Source organism: Silene latifolia, chromosome 1 (assembly GCF_048544455.1).
Source record: "Silene latifolia isolate original U9 population chromosome 1, ASM4854445v1, whole genome shotgun sequence".
NCBI classification, from domain to species: domain Eukaryota; kingdom Viridiplantae; phylum Streptophyta; class Magnoliopsida; order Caryophyllales; family Caryophyllaceae; genus Silene; species Silene latifolia.
The window spans coordinates 171,686,124-171,698,165 of record NC_133526.1 but is presented as its reverse complement, the minus strand read 5'-3'; the positions used below and the strand labels follow the sequence as shown (position 1 = coordinate 171,698,165).

Sequence of the window (12,042 nt, the reverse complement as noted above, 5' to 3'; positions counted from 1 at the left end):
CAGCAGTCCTGCAACAATCGATCAGACACCTGTAGCAGGATCCGAGTCAAACCAGCAAGTGAACTGGCAGCAGGGGACAATCGTTGCCACAACCCCCTGGAAGCCGGAACTTATCAGAATCTTCAAGAGCCCGGATCAGGAGGAACTATGCAGACAGCTGACAGGCGGACCCCAGATTCAGCCAATATAACTAATCAGCAGTACTTGGAACTAAAGGAGATGCTAAGCAGGGTTCCAGGGCTACCACCCCCACTCGAGAAAGTAGCTCTAGACAGTTATGCCGACTCACCATTCGTGGACACCATATCCATCACAGCCATGCCAAAGGGATTCACAAACCCAAATATGCCTCTCTTCGACGGCACAGCAGACCCCTTTGATCATATCAGCCAGTATAAACAAAAAATGATGACGGTAACAGCCATAGGACAAGTTAAGGAAGCCTACATGTGCAAAGGATTCGGGTCCACCCTAACAGGACCGGCACTTCGATGGTTTGTAAGCCTGCCCAACAGGTCAATATCTACATTTGCTTTGAATTGGTAAACGCATTTACTCAACGTTCGCAAGCGGAAAAGCCACGAAGCACGCGAGACTCATGCGAGAATCGGCCGGGGGGAGAGAGCATTGGAGAATACAATACCGTTTAAGAATGAGAAGGTAGCGATGCGAGAATGTGATATCTCAACAAAGCGGTAGAAGCCTTGAAGAGGCCTCCATCACGACTCGACCTATACAAGCGGTGACTATGCATCCCCGCCATAGTTTCGAAGCGATGCGGAGAAGCAGCCGCCGCGATCGGGCCGGAGGAAGATATCCTAGCCGAGCCGCTTACGAGCGCACCAAGTATTTCTAGTACTTCAGCCGTGGAGAAATCGGGAAGAAAGCAAACCACCAACAAGAAGGACGAGAGATACGAGACCATATGGGAGGGGAGTCAACAGAGTCGAGAAAAACCAGCTACTCCCCACCCCGGCGAGTATGGGTTCACCACGGTATCGGAGGAATCTTGAAGGCACTCGGGAGATGGGAGATGGAGTCGGGTGGCCTAACCCATCGATGGAGAGCAAGCTTGGAGAAAGGATAGCAAGAAGAAGTGTGAATTCCATCGTGATATCGGACACGGAGACCGAGGATTGCTACACATTAAGAAGAGAGATCAAGCGCTGTACGAACAAGCAAAGCCGAGCCACCCGTTACCACGTGGGGGCAAGCGGCGAGGATAAGGTAGGTTCCGCTGAAGCCGAGACCCACCCACATGCACTAAAATTATAAACGTGATAATAGGCGGCTCGGACTTAAGCGGCTGACATACTCAGCGACTAAGAGACATGCCACCGAAATCAAAGGAGACAAAGGCTAGCTAATTCTTGTAGAATTTCTCACGACACTTGCCAAAGATAAGCTTTGATGAAGGAGATACATACGATGAACGAGAACACCATGATGCACTTATTATCACCTTGTCAATGGCCAATTGCACGATGAAGAAAGGTCTTGGTAGATACAGGAAGCTCGGTCAACTTAATCATGCTTTGAAAACCGTAGAGAACATGGGATTCAGCGAGAAGGATTTATAGAAGAAGACTATTCCGCTAGTAGGCTTCAGCGGAGAAACAGCCAGCTCGCTAGGTGAGATAATCATCCCCACCTATGTGGGAGGAGTCAACAAGCAAGTCAGGTACCTGGTTATAGATGGCCCCTCTACTTACAACGTCATCCTAGGAAGACCATGGCTGCACCAGATGAATCACAAGTGCATAAAGTTCCCCACCCCATGGGGAGTAGAAACGATAAGAGGAGATCAGGAGGAAGCTAGAGGCTGCTACAAGAAGGCACTCAAGTGCACTGCCAGCCCTCCCGCATAGCAATTACAGAAGACCTATCCAGGACGAATACATCGAACCCCGGTAGAAGAGAGCGGATCGGTTAACTTGGACAAGCCGCACCCGAGAGAAACCGTGCTCATTGGAGCAGGATGTACAGGAAGCTTACGACAGCAGCTAGTCAAGTTCTTACAAGATAACATGGATTGCTTTGCATGGTCACACGATGATATGATAGGCATAGATCCATCCATCATAACACACAAGCTTAGCGTGGACCCAAAGTGTAAACCCATCCAATGAGAGAAGGAGAAAGTTTGCGGCAGAGAGAAATAAGGTAATCAACCAGGGAAGTAGACGACTGCTTGGCGAAAGAAGATAAGAGAAGTGAAATACCCAGAATGGCTGTCTAATGTAGTGGTGGTGCCTAAAAAGAATGGGAAGTGGAGAGTATGTGTGGACTTCACCGATCTCAACAAAGCATGTCCTAAAGATCCATTCCCGCTGCCTCATATTGATGCAATGGTAGATGCAACAAATTGGACACGAGATGTTAACATTTACGGACGCATGAAGTGGATACAATCGGATCAAAATGGATCCTGCACCAAGAAAAGACAAACATTTATGTCCGAGAGAGGAATATATTGCTACAACGTCATGCCGTTCGGCCTAAAGAACGCAAGCTCCACATATCAAAGGCTGGTTAACCGCATGTTCAAAGAGCAAATAGGAAGAACCATGAAGGTGTACATTGATGACATGGTGGTGAAATCGAAAAAAGCCAAAGATCATATGCGGCATCGTAAACATTCAAGACCCTCGGGGAATACAAGATGAAACTAAACCCATCTAAATGCACCTTCGGGGTATCTTCTTGCAAGTTCTTAGGCTATATTGTAACTCAAAGAGGAATAGAAGCCAAGATCGAACAAATCAAAGCCGTCTTACACTGAATCACCCGAGAAACCTAAGGATGTTCAAAGACTAGGGAAAGGTAGCGAGCCCAAAACAGTTCATTTCAAGATCTTCGGACAAATGCGAGGCTATTTTACGACGTGCTAAGGAAAAGCCGGATGTTTGAGTGGACCGCTAAACACGAGCAAGCCTTCGAGAGACCTGAAGCACTATCTCAAAGACCGCCACTTCTTTGTCAAAACCAAAGCCAGGTGAACCATTATTCCTATACCTAGTGTCACGAAGTAGCGATGAGTCTTTGTCACAGTCGAGAGAAAAGAAAAGGAGCGAGAAGCCGATACACTACGTAAGTAAGTCTCTGCTGCCGGCGAGACCAGTACACATCCCTTGAAAAGTTAGTACTAGCATTGGTAGTAGCATCTCGCAAACTGCGTCCCTATTTTGAGTCACACATCATACATGTTGTGACAAACTACCCGCTAAAAGCTATCATGAGGAAGCCTGAACTGTCAGGAAGAATGTCTAAATGGTCTGTACACCTCAGTGGATACGACATCCAATACGACCCTAGAACAACAATCAAATCACAAGCATTGGCCGACTTCGTGTCGGACTTGATCCGGCCATCCGAAATCGCGATATCGAGATCCTCACTTTAGAAGGAAGCAAGCGGTGAATCCGCGGATGCATATTGACGGAGCCTCCAACCAAAGGGGGGCAGGTGTAGGATTAATTCTGCGATCACCACAAGGAGATCTGATAGCGCAAGCCGTACGATGTGAATTCAAGGCAACCAACAATGAAACAGAATACGAGGCCTTGATATTGGGAATGAAGCTAGCTCTGGAGTTAGGGGTCAGACACCTGCTCATATCCAGCGACTCTCTGTTAATAGTCAACCACGTGAATGATGAGTTTATAGCCAGAGATTCGAAGATGATAGCATACCTAAAAGTAGCAAAGGAATTAAAACAAAAATTCGAAACTTGCAAGCTTAAACAGTCCCTAGAGATCGAACGTGGAAGCGACGCCTAGCAACCCTAGGGGCAACATTCAAACCAACGTAGCCGTCATCCAGCATTCCAATAGCACATATCTTTGGAACCCTCTATCCGAAAAGCGAGACGGAATAGACGGGGTGAACGGAGGATCCACAAAGCGGAAAGGAAATCAGCGATTCTGAGAGGAAGATGAGAGCTCTCGGTCAAACAGTGACGCCCACCCGAGCCGATCCAGCAGACGACTGGCGCACACCTTACCTAGACTGGCTGCGCCATAACAAGCTACCAGATGATAAGAGGGAAGTAAGAGCTTTTAGAATAAAGGCCTCCAGATTCATACTTATTGATGATATATTATTCGAAAAATCGCTAGCGTGCCCCTACCTACGATGCCTGGACAAGGAAGAAGCACGATCGTGTTACATGCTCTCCACGGTGGCGAATGTGGAAACCATGCGGGGGCGAGTCCGGCAAATAAAGCACTCGACGGGGATATTATTGGCCTTCAATGAAAGCGGATGCGGCGAGTATGCACGGAAATGTGATGCTGCCGGCGCTCGGCGCCCGTGATCCACCCGGCCAAGAGCCTCTCGCACCTTATCATCTCTCCTTGGCCATTCATGGCATGGGGCATGGACATAGTAGGCCCCCTACCACGGGCCACGAGGAAAGCAGAACCGGATGCTAGCAATGACAGATTACTTCTCCAAGTGGATAGAGGCAGAAGCATTCACGGAGGTAAAAGACAAACAAGTCATTTCATTCATAAAACGAAACATCGTTTGCAGATTTGGTATCCCATCAGAAATCATATGTGACAATGGCTCACAATTCATCTCCAACGATACCGGGGATACTTGTGCCGGTGGAATATCACCTTAAAAAAGTCGGCACCTAGGACTCCAAAGTCCAATGGACAAGTCAATCCAATGAATAAAATTATTATGGACAATCGAGAAGGAGGTTACGGGAGTTAGGAGGAAAGTGGGCGGATGAGTTGCCACTAGTGTTATGGTGCAGCGAACGACGCCAAAGATAGCAACAGTCAAACACCCTTGACTGGTGTTTGGCGCGGAAGCGGTCATTCCATCAGAAGTTCTAGTTCCCACTCACGGGTATGAAAATATGACAAGGAACCGAACAATGCGAGATGACTAGCTAGAAGCCCGGACACAATTGACGAGCCGAGCAAGCGCAAAAATCCGTCTGGCTGCCTACAAACGATCGGTGGCCAGGAGTTACAACAATAATGTGAAAGTCAGGCTCCTGGAGGTAGGAGACCTGGTTCTCAGAGAGGTGTTTCAAAACACCAAAAATCGAAAAGCGAGCAAATTAAGCCTACAAATGGGAAGGACCATACCGGGTAGAAGGAGTTGTTGGCCATGGTGCATCTGATCGATGACTATGGACGGTCAAATCATACAATGCCCATGGAACAAACTTCACCTGAAGAGATATTACTTTTAATAATAAGTAGACTCTAGTTTTCAAAATAATGTACTATGAGAAGCCAAATCATTTTTAAAGATAAAATAAAAATCCGGTAGTAGGCATACTTTGCCGCTTTCACTCTTATTTACGGTATCTTTAAGTTATTTTTGAAACTTTAAACTACTATTGGATGGTGTGGTCAGCGGCGTCCGGGACCACAATTGCTCTGGTACCCCATGAGATGGCGACATGTACTTCACATCATTTTAATAGACTTTCTTATTTTCGAGCTTCTCTAAGTACATCACTTTGATTAAAGTATCTATGGTACTTTGAAAGGATGTCTAGCAGATCACAACAATCGCCAACGCGGGGTGACAAGGCACACGACACTCCAACAGGCCCAACCTATTTTCTCCACAAGGAGCACCCGCACCAGGCGGACTGTGGAACATACGAAAGGGAGCCTGGCTGACAGCTGAATATGTTTATCCAGCTACCTCTAATACCACCCCCTGGACGTAGCTCGCACTAATCGCACTTAATCAGGGCCCCAGCATGCATGCAAAAACGAACATGGAACGTAGGGATATCTGCGCTACCAGAATCCTGCAGCGTCTCCATCTGGTCCTAGAATGACGATAAACTTGCCTCAATGACGCCCCTGCTGGCATAAAACGAGATTAACACACCTTGCGTCATGAACAAGGTTAAGTAGTCCAAAAACTGCGGCATACACCTAAATCAGCCATCCGGCTGACACGGCAGCTAGCTTGTCCAGTCGGTCTTTTTCAGGTGACCAGGCAGTCGGTCTAAATCGACCTCCAAGGTTGACACGCCCTCCTCCTTACATTGCGGCATACGCCTAAATCGACCATCGGTGACACGGCGACTAGGCCGAGTCATAACGTTATCCTTTTCAGGGTGACAGGACTCGCCTAAATCAGTCAAACAGACTAACACGACATAAACTTCCTAAAAACAGGGAAGATAAAAACCAAACACACGATATGTAAGCTAAAACCTTGCCAAACTATGACAAGGGGCATTTCAAAATATCGCCAAAAATACGGCCCCAAGTTTAACCGCCACCCTGGCGGAGCAAGCACAAGAACAAGTTTAAAACTTACAAAGTCTGCCACCTCTGGGCCAGACTGCCAAAAAAGTTTAAAACATAAAAATTTAATTATCGGTCACATTAATGACCTCCACCTCTGGCATCTCCTTTACCTGCTGACCTCTCATTTCAGGTACTGCTTCAGCCTAAGCATCCTCAGCCGCCATAGCTCCCTGAGCTCCGTCAGCAGCATCCTGGGACATTCCAGCATCACCCCCAGCAGCTTGCTCAGCCAACGCAGGAGAATTCACCTCACCAATCTCAGGCATCAGCATACTCAGATCAGGTTGAGCGGGGTAGAGCATCTCCAGCTGCTTCTCCTCTTCCTCTATGGTCTGCTGGGTGGGAGCCTCCTCAAGGGCAGCACGCATCCCACTGATCTTTCCCCGCCAGATAGCATATGCAACAACATTAGTGGCCAGGGAAATCAGCTCACTTATTTTCTCATCAGAGCGCTTGAGGGAGTCAGAGAAAGTGCTGCACACCGCCTGGGTTCGAGCCAGATGATCAGCCCCCTCCTTCAACTTCTTCTTGGTGACAGCAAGTTCAGTCTTCAGCTCCACCACACGCTCCTTCAGATCAACCCGCTGCTGCGTCAAATCCGCAACAGTCTCCTTCAGCTCCTGATTCTTGGCACTGGTAGCATGGCTGGTCGTCTGCACTATATTGATCATCTTCCTATTGTAGAGTGCAGACTGTAGGGTCTGGGGCAGAGCAAATCAAGAGTCAGCAAGGAAATCAGGAGGCAGAATCCGAGTAAACAGACAGACAGGCAGGTAGAAAGTGAGGGATATTTACCATGAAGGCGTTATGCACATCGTTTTCAGCCATCTCCTCTGGGGTGAACTCCGAAAATGTTTCCTCAACAGGGGGAAAGAGCAGCTGATCAATCTCCGGCCAGTACGACACCTTGTCCACATTCCCAAAGCCTTCTGGGAAATGAGCAATGATGCCCCACTAGACGAAGCACGAGGACTGGCAGGAGGAGTAGGCGGATGGCGAGATAACGGATTAACCTCCAGGGGCACGCGTGCGTGCGAATCGAAACGTGGGAGGAGTCTGAAAAGAGGCAGCCGGAGCACTCCTCTTGGAGGCAGAGGCCACATCAGGGCTGGTAGAAGGTCTCTTTCTTTTAGCACTTTGGAGGATGAGTTCCAATTGATCAACCTTTGAACCTGCAAGCACACATAGCCTCAGGCGACAGAATGCCTAAAACGTCAGCAGAGACAACATGCAAACGAAAGTGGTTACAGAAACCTTACCAGAAGACATACTGTGGGCTGATTGAGGAGGATTGGAGGAAGAAGCAGGTGAGAAACCAGGAAGTAGGTCTGGGAACTTTCTCTCGGACTCGAAATCTTTGAACGACTTGCTACGAGCGAGGATCTTGGCGCCGATCGGGTGAGGTCACAGGGGCCTGCACGAAGGCGATGAAGTAAGCTAGTAAGAAGTGAGATAAAACAAATCAGGTAACAGGAAGGCTACTTACTCGAAGTCAGAACTCATTTCTTGAAAATATAATCGGCAGGAGGCTGGATGGAGTCCTTCCTCACGTAGAAGAAGTCCTCGAACCATTTCTCATCGCGAGATTTTGACACATGTTTGAAGGAGCCTCTCCACGGCCCCGGGAAGGAGAATTGACCCACGCCCGGGATCGATGTTGTACATATGGGCCGGGTCGCCCCTGAGTGACAGTTGCAAGATGCACTACGGCGGCCAGAGAATAGAGAAGGACTCTCCATATGGCAGCGGAAATTTGTGCCATGGCGAAATTGTTGGTGAAGATAAAATCTTGGACGAGTTTAGGGAAAGGAAAACGGAGGCCATATTTAAATGGGTACAGATAGAAACAAACCCACCCCGGACGGAGGGCGTCGACTTTGTCCCGGTTCGAGATGGCGATGTCCACCTCATCACCAAGACCAAGCAGATTCTTAATTATGGGGATGTCGGTGGCGTTAAAGGCCGAGTCACGATCGTGGGGGTGCTGAAAAGCCCCGAGAAGGGAAGATGGGGTCGAGGTTACGATCAGAGGGTGTGGAGGATTGACGAGTTTTGCCCATGGTGGAGAGAGAAAATGAAGATTAAAAGGAGAAGAGAGGATGGATTACCTGGTGATGAAGACGGGGAGGGGAAACAGTGAAAGTCGGCGAGGAGTGAAGAGGAAGGAAGATTGAGGGTTTAAGAGAGAAGAGTTTTTTGAAATAATTTGAAATGATTAATGAAAGTGGAAGAGGGACGTTGGAGTTATAAAGAAGAGAGAGGGAGTTGGGTGCGGAGAAAGAGGAGTAGGGCGGCTGGAAATGATGGGTTGCATGGGAAGGAGTAAAAAGACGGCGTAGGGTTTTTAGCATTTGGTTACGTAAATTCCTTGCTCGATACTTGAAAGCGTACTTCGCAAGAAATTTGGGGCAAACTGTTTGGGCTAAAAATAGCACAATAAGGAAGGCCCATTGGATAAGGTAAAGATTATGAAAGAAGAGGTAAGGAGGAAGGGAGCCCGCGGTCAGGAAAAGGGGAGATGGGCTTGAGAAGGATCAAGAGCCCGTCATAGAAGGTGCCCGCGTTAAGGAAAGGAGTGTTAGGGAGAAGTCAGGGAGAAGTTAGGGAGAAGTTAGGGAGATTGGGGAGAATTGGTAAAAGAGTTCGGGTTTGGAAAGAAGTCCTTATGGAAATAATATTCCCTTTCCATATTCGAGGTAGGACATGTCTAGGGTTCTTACCCTATAAATAGCCAAGGAAGCAAATCAAAGAAGACATTCAAGACAACTTATTCAACACATCCGCATTCATTCATACAACAATAATCAAGATCATATCTCGGCAAATAGTATACGCTCATTCTGGATCTTGCAGGCCTGACGCCTAGGGCCAGCAGGATTAGCTTCGTGCCATAATTGTAATCATCCTCCAATTCATATAGTGCAATACTTGGCAGGGTACCGTCCCTCCCGCGGTTGTTCCCACATCGGGTTTTCTGCGTCACCAAAATCTTACGTGTCAATTTGCATTATGTACTTTATTTTTTCCTATTTACTTATTGACATATGAATCATCATACAATCGACCAACGAATATAGACTACATTGACCCTGATTAATCGATTTTGGTAAAAATACCTAAACAAATATTAAGGAAAACCAAATTATTCCGTCCTACCATAACTCAAACACGGAAATATTTCTTCCGCAGGAGGAAACCACTTGGGAACAGACGCAGCAGGTGCTGCGCCTCTTCCAAAGACGCAGTGGCTGCTGCGCCTCTTCCCAGGTCCTTTTCTGCGTAATTTTCGTATCTTTTTCATATATTTCCGAGATTCACTTCCAAAGACTCTCCGAAACCCTAATTCCTTCACGTGATTAGTATAAATAGGAGCCTTCGCTCCTCATATTTCTCACACGAGTGTCCGCCCTTCTCTTCTCCCTTTGCATTCTAGACCTTTGTTCTTACTTTTTGGCGTCTACGTGCTTGAACTTTCGACCACGTAAGCTCGGATCCTTCTGAGTACCAGCCTCGTTTGCATGACCGACCAATTTGACCAACTCCACAATCAATCAACATAATTAATCTAATCGTTTTCCTCTTACGAGGGCACTTTCGTTACATTCACGTCGAGCATCACTAATCGATATCTTAGTCCTTCTCGTTTCGTCAAACATGTAAGTCTGAGGGTGTAAATCTCTCTTTTATTTATTGTTATTTATCTTTTTGTATCATCATAATGTAAGGTTTATGTCGAAAACACCAATTAAAACCGATTTCTAAAACCGTGCTTTAAAACCTCTTTTTACGAATTTTCAGAAGACAAACCGTCGAGAAAGGACGCAGCAACTGCTGCGCCTCTTCGTGAGGCTGCCGCAGTTCCTGCTTCCTTTCTTCTTCCTTCGTCCTCTGAAATTCGTCAAACTTTTATTTGTTTCGTTTGTTTTCTTTAATTCTTCGACATAGTAGTCTAATAATTCATATGTATGTTATTTATCATTCATTAGCATGTAATCTAATTCGACTTAAATCCCTTATAATCTCATATTTGCGGGTTTTCGTCATTAAACTCAATTCGGGTTTTAGGAATTCAATTCATCAATATTGGGTTTCTGGAATTCATCGTTGACATATTTACGTCTGTCTATTGTCATATTCGTCGCATATTCGTCATTAATTCGTCATGTTTAACCTATTTTGTTCACCCATGTCACTAATCAATCACTCTTTCATGTAATTAATTCGTTTAATTCCGTCTCATCCATGTTTATTGTTTTATGACCCCTTTATCACATGTAATTAACCTATTAATCACTTTCATCCGAGTAAATATCATAATCAATCATTAAATTTACCGACGAGCATTAACAACACGCAATTCCGGCTTCACAGCCATAATTCAGGTCAGGAACAGACGCAGCAACTGCTGCGCCTATCTCAAAGGACGCAGTTCTGCTGCGCCTGTTCCGGGTTGAATTCTGCCTCTGAACTCCGTTGCTGTTTGACTTAGTTTATTTAGTTTACGTATAATTGACTATTAACCGTATTAACGCCTTCTGTTTTGTTCGTTGATTTATTCTTTTATTCGTTTTCTCAAAATTATCCGTTTTAAAGGTATTTTCGACATAAATCGCCTATCCCAATGTAATTATTGTAATTTTTATTATCGTAATTTTCTTTTATTGTATTTATCATTATTCCTTGTATCATTTGTATGTTTTCATATGTAATTGAATATCAAATCCTACTTCGACCCCATTGTATGCTAACTAATTGTTAACCGACTTAGTCTAATTCTCACATGTTAGGATTAAAACTTGGATGTTGCATTGCATGCATATAACCGACGGTATATCGAGTACGAATGATGTCCCTAATCATTAGTAGAGGCCGCTATCGAGGCGGGCGGGATTAGGTGTTCGATCAAAAGAGCTTCCTAATACGTACCCTCACCCCTTACTCCAGATCTCCGTGAACACCCGTGTTCATTGGCATCCATGAGAGTCATTCTAGACATAGAATGCTAAGGGTAACGATTGCTTAGTGTTCATGTCACTACTTTGTGTCTTGACATGGCACGAGGTATTCGAACGGTTCCAATTTCCCATAAAAATTGGTGGCGACTCCAACAAAAATGCAAACGCTTGTTCTCTTCCTCCCAAGCGCCCCCATGGGACCCCCGCTGTCCACATCTAGCATCTATATGCTAAGGCTATGTGTTATTCATATTCATATTCTTATGTTTACATGTTATATTAATTATGACATTTCGTGGCTGGGAGAACTCGGAGTTACTCCCCACTGACCGTGGCTTTCGTATTTGTATAAAATGCGATTGACAGGTAGGTGATGCATATATGGGGTACATGGACGAGCTAGCGAGCAAAGTAACCTTGGGACCTAGATTGGCTTTATCTTATTGTGACCCTTAAACACTTTTTATATCATATACTTTTTAGGGACATATGTCTCCCTTTTTCATATTTGGGTTGTATAACTTTGTTTCGCGACTTTAGCGATGTTTTATTTATGAGATTTACTTTAGACCTTGCATGTTTTACACCTTCCCATTTGGATATTTTTATAACAGGTTCAGGTTTTAAAAATTACAGGTTTTTACCCAAATGAACCTTTTACAAACATACTCATGCAGTTTTTATCTAGAATTATATGTTTACTTTTCCGCAATGAATGAGGGTGTCACAGTTGGTATCAGAGCATATTTGCTCCCGACGCACGTTTGTGCACCCCCAATATAAATAACTTG

The 12,042-nt window shown here is 45.7% G+C and overlaps 1 long non-coding RNA gene across 1 annotated transcript in view; it reads left to right on the top strand.

The window, feature by feature from the left end:
* LOC141610992 (uncharacterized) overlaps positions 1-11,819 on the top strand; it is a 31,512-nt gene extending 19,693 nt beyond the window's left edge. Inside the window, exon 2 of the long non-coding RNA XR_012528480.1 lies at positions 11,618-11,819. This is a non-coding gene — a long non-coding RNA (uncharacterized LOC141610992). The remainder of the gene's footprint in view (positions 1-11,617) is intronic.
* Positions 11,820-12,042: the final 223 nt, after the last annotated feature.